This window comes from Schistocerca serialis, chromosome 3 (genome assembly GCF_023864345.2).
Source record: "Schistocerca serialis cubense isolate TAMUIC-IGC-003099 chromosome 3, iqSchSeri2.2, whole genome shotgun sequence".
In the NCBI taxonomy this organism is placed as follows: Eukaryota; Metazoa; Arthropoda; class Insecta; order Orthoptera; family Acrididae; genus Schistocerca; species Schistocerca serialis.
In genome coordinates, this window is record NC_064640.1 from 932,279,620 (window position 1) to 932,285,092 (window position 5,473).

A 5,473-nucleotide genomic window follows, 5' to 3' on the forward strand; every position below is an offset into this window, starting at 1 on the left:
TCACAGCTCTTTCATCAAGGACAGGGAGCCTGAAAACCTTCCCTGGTTGATGTCAGTAAGAATGAGCATCGGCTGTTCGTGTTAGATACAAGGCTGAATAGATTAGACCCCGCAACCACTTCATTTACATTATTCAACAAGATTGGAATAGAATTCAATTTTAGTGGCCATATCAATCTTAAAAGTGGCAATAAAGGTAAATACTGCTCTCCTCTGATAAAATCTATATCGATAGAACAGTAACTTCTAATCTTCTACCTTCCTGAATATAGGTTGGTTGGTTGGTTTAAAGATTAAAGGTACCAAACTGCAAAGGTCATCGGTCCCTTGTTTCATAAACACACAGAGCACAGTGAAACCATCCATTAGTCATTCGAAGCACTAAAAGAAAAATTCCGGGGGAAGAAAAGCCCCAAGGTCAATAATAAAGCAACATGGAAAACGGAGCACAGCAACAAAAACAACGTAGAGAAGAAAGGCAGAAAGAATTAAAACTGTACAGCAGAGGATCGTGGCTGGCTGATCACGAAAATAAAAGGATGAGCCAGCCACTCTGCAACACTTTAAAACCTCCACCCTAAAATATTAGGGTGGAGTCGAATAACAACACAAAACTAAGTAAAAGATACAGCACAAAAGAGGGTGATGCAATAAAATTATATGGATCTATAAAAGCCGATTGCGCGAATAAAACTTAAAACCCGATCTGCCATACAGACATTGTCACCTAAAAGAGATGATAAATCATCCTGGAGATTAAAAGTTCGCCTGAGGGCGGCTAAAATAGGACATTCCAACAACATATGGGACACCGTCATGTTTGCACCACAGCGACAATGAGGGGGGGGGGGGGGGGGGGGTCCTCTCGACGCAGCAGGTGACCATGCCTCAGCCAAGAGTGACCAATGCGGAACCTACAGAGAACAACAGAATCCCTGCGAGAGGCCCGCATGGAGGAACCCCACACAGTCGTGGTCTCCTTTACTCGCCGCAGCTTGTTGGGTGCAGACAGAGTGCGCCATTCGTCCCCCCACATCCCAAAGACACGACGGCGCAACACTGGTCGGAGATCAGTTGCCGGGAGGCTGATATGCAACGTCAGTTTGCGGGTAGCTTCTTTGGCTAACTCGTCGGCGAGTTTGTTTCCCGCTATCCCAACGTGTCCAGGGGTCCATATGACACTACCGAACGTCCACGCTGTTCAAGAGCGTGAACGGACTCCTGGATGGCAACAACAATGGGATGACGTGGGTAGCACTGGTCAAGAGACTGTAGACTACTGAGAGAGTCACTGCAAATGACGAATGACTCTCCAGTGCTGGTACGAATATGCTCAAGGGCACGAAAAATGGCTGTGAGCTCTGCGGTGTAAACACTGCAGCCTTCCGGCAAGGAGCGCTGGTCTACATAGTCCGCATGAGCATAAGCGTACCCCACATGGCCATCAACCACCGAGCCATCGGTATAGATAACCTCCGAGTCACGGGATGCGTCTAGGAGAGCAAGAAATTTGCGGCGCAAGACTGCAGGAGGAACTGAATCTTTTTGCCATCGTGAGAGGTCCAGCCGAAGCTGCGGCCGACGAATACACCAAGGTGGTGTATGTGGGCGGACCTGGAAAGCAGATGGAAGAGGCAAAGACTCGAGTTCACTAAGGAGGGACAAAACACGGAACCCAATTGTATGTCCTGATCGCGGCCGCCGGTGTGGGATATGGACTGCCGCATTAGCGAAAGGAGACGATACGAGTAGCTAGGGTGACGGGGCGAACAACGGACATGTGCAGCATAGTTGGCTAAGAGTTGTTGACGCCGGACGCGAAGTGGAGGAACCCCAGCCTCAGCAAGTAGGCTATTAAAAGGGCTGGTGCGGAATGCTCCTGTCGCCTGTCGAACCCCACAGTGGTGAACGGGGTCCAGCAGTTGCAACGCTGAGGGTGACGCTGAGCCATACGCCACACTCCCATAATCGAGTTGGGACAGCACGAGGGATTTGTAGAGCCGTAGCAGCGTATTACGATCTGCACCCCAAGTTGTGTTGCTGAGGCAGCGAAGGGCATTCAGATGCTGCCAGCACTGACGCTTGAGCTGACGAAGATGTGGAAGCCATGTAAGCAGGTCATCGAACAGCAATCCCAGAAAACGGTAAGTGTCAACAACCCTGAGCATGGCATCCTGAAGATAGAGCTCAGGATGGGGATGGACAGTTCGACGCCGACAAAAGTGCATAACACAAGTATTAGCAGGAGAAAAGTGAAACCCATGGGCGAGGGCCCACGCCTGCGCCTTGCGTATGGCTCCCTGCAACCTACGTTCTGCAACATTAATGGTGGAGGAGCTGAAAAAGATGCAGAAATCGTCAGCATATAACGTGGGTGAGACAGACGATCGTACTGCTGCTGCAAGGCCATAAATGGCCACAAGGAAAAGTGGCACGCTCAATACAGAGCCCTGTGGGACGCCATTTTCCTGGACATGGGATGTGCCAAGTAAAACTCGGAATGTCCGAACAGATAAAAAATTCAGAATAAAAATGGGGAGAGAGCCCCGGAGACCCCATCCGTGCAACGTGGCGAGAATATGGTGCCGCCACGTCGTGTCATATGCTCTGGAGAGGTCGAAAAAGACGGAGACGAGGTGTTGGCACCTGGAAAAATCAGTGCGGATTGCAGACTCAAGGAAGACCAAAGTATCGGCGGTGGAACGGCCCTGACGGAAGCCGCTCTGGCACGGAGCCAGAAGACCCCGAGACTCGAGCAGCCAATACAGCCGTCGACTCACCATATGTTCCAGTAGCTTGCACAGAGTGTTTGTTAAGCTGATGGGCCGATAGCTATCCACATTAAGCGGGTCCTTACCAGGCTTAAGCACCGGAATGATGGTACTTTCCCGCCACTGCGACGGAAAGATACCATCGCCCCATATGCGGTTGAAGATGGCAAGAACACATCGCTGACAGTCTGGGGACAGATGTTTGAGCATCTGATTGTGGATGCCATCTGGCCCAGAGGCTGTATCGGGGCACTGTGCTAGGGCGCTTTGGAGCTCCCACGAACTAAATGGGGCGTTATACGCCTCAAGGTGGCGAGAAGCAAAAGAAAGTCGTTTGCCTTCCTCCCGGCGTTTTAGCGCACGAAACGCAGGCGTGTAATTCCTCGACACAGAGGCCCGAACATAGTGCTGAGCGAAATGCTCGGCGATTGCATCGGCATCGGTGCGTAGCGCCCCGTTGATGGAAAGCCCTGGGACACCTGTAGAGTGCTGCAATCCGAAGATGCGCCGAATTTTCATCCACACCTGGGAGGGTGAAGTACGGGAACCAATGGTGGAAACGTACCTCCCCCAGCACTCCTGTTTCCGCCTTTTGATGAGCCGCCGGACCTGAGCACGCAGACGTTTGAATAAAATTAGGTTTTCCAAAGATGGGTGCCGCTTATGTCGCTGAAGAGCCCGCCGACGCTCTTTAATGGCTTCAGCGACCTCTGGCGACCACCAAGGCACTTACTTTCGCCGGGGGCACCCTAACGAACGAGGAATGGTACGTTCCGCAGCGGAAACAATCGCTGCAGTCAGTGTCTCAACCGCCACATCGGTGGTACCGTGGGGGAGAGATTCAACAGTGGCAGCAGAGGAGAACACTTCCCAGTTTGCCTTGCTAAATACCCATCTGGGCAAGCGTTCAGGGGAGCGACGCTGGGGTAGTGAAAGGAAGATGGGAAAATGGTCACTACCACACAAGTCGTCATGGACTCTCCAGTGGACCGATAATACAAACCCTGGGCTGCACAACGACAGATCTATGGCCGAGAACGTGCCATGCAGCACACTGAAATTTGTGGCGGCGCCAATGTTTAAGAGGCAGAGGTCGAGTTTGGAGATGAGATTCTCGATAGCTCTGCCTCGGCCAGTAATCTTCGTTCCACCCCACAGGGTATTGTGGGCGTTAAAATCCCCCAGGAGAAGAAAAGGCGTGGGGAGTTGGGTGACAAGTGCAGCCAATTCGGTCAGGAGGACTGTACCACCTGGAGGGAGATAGACACTGCAGATGGTTATGTCCTGGGTAGTCCTTACTCTGACAGCCACAGCTTCCAATGATGTGTGAAGGGGCACAGGAGCACTATATACAGAGGTAAGGACATACATGCGTGCTCCACCTGACACACTATTGTAAACACTACGGTTACAGTAATAGCCCCTGTAACCACGAAGGACAGGGGTCCGCATTGCCGGGAACCAGGTTTCCTGGAGGGCAATGCATAAAGCAGGTGTCATGCTTAGGATCTGACGTAGCTCATGTAGATGGCTGAAATAACCGCCACAATTCCACTGGAGGACTGTACAAAGCGTGTCCTGTAGGGGCATGAAGGCACTGAAAAGGCAAGTTACTTCGCAGGGTCACATGCTGCCACTGACTGAGTGACTGACATCGCAACGTCAACCGTTTCGGAGGAGACGGCGAGATCCAGGTCATCAGGGGACGCAAAGAGCTCGACCTCATCCTCAGAGGCTGAGCTGACAGAAGAAGTGGTGGCACGCGAACCACTGGGTCCTTATTCTTCTTAGAGAGCTTCCTCTTCTCTCTCTTGTCTTTGGGAGGAGCGTTTGCATGCTGGGAGGGCTTTCGTGACGTATTGTCAGGAACAGAGTAAGAGCGTAAAGCCCTTCCACCAGCAGCTGGTGGCTTCTTCAGCCACTGGCTAGTGTCTTGTGAGACACTGAGCAAGTCCTGGGAAGGGACTCCTCCAAGGGACTCCTTCCGAACAAGTGAGGTCGGAGGAAGCTGTTGCCTGTCCGGCTGAGTGGCTGGAGAGGGATGTCGCTTCTCCGGCTGAGAGGCCGGAGACGGCTGTCGCTTTTCCGTCTGAGAAGTGGGGACTGGCGTCCCCGGTTGGTCGGGACACACTGCTCCCAAACTGGGTGTTTCGGGAGTAGTGGAAGATAGAGTGGCCCCTACCAGGGGTGGGACAGGCGTAACGTGACTGTTCTGTGGGTCAGCTGAGAAACGAGTCTTTGCAGGAACTGGTGGCGGCAGTGTTACAGCAGCATAACTCCTCAACATAGGTGTGGGGTTGAGCCATTCTAGTTTCTTCCTTGCCTCTTGATAAGTTAAGCGGTCCAGGGTCTTAATTTCTTGTATCTTCCACTCCCGTTGGTAGACTGCACAGTCTGGCGAGCAGGGAGAATGATGCTCCCCACAGTTAACGCACGTGGGAGGCGGAGCATATGGAGCATTGGGATGCGAAGGTCGTCTACAATCTCGACACGTGCGGCTGGCAGTGCACCTAGAGGACATGTGTCCGAATTTCCAGCACTGGAAGCATTGCATAGGGGGCGGGACATAGGGCTTGACATCGCACCGGTAGATCATGACCTTGACCTTCTCGGGCAAGCAGTCCCCCTCAAAGGCCAGGATGAAAGCGCCGGTAGCGATCCCATTATTATCCTTGGGTCCCCTAAAGACACGACGAACAAAG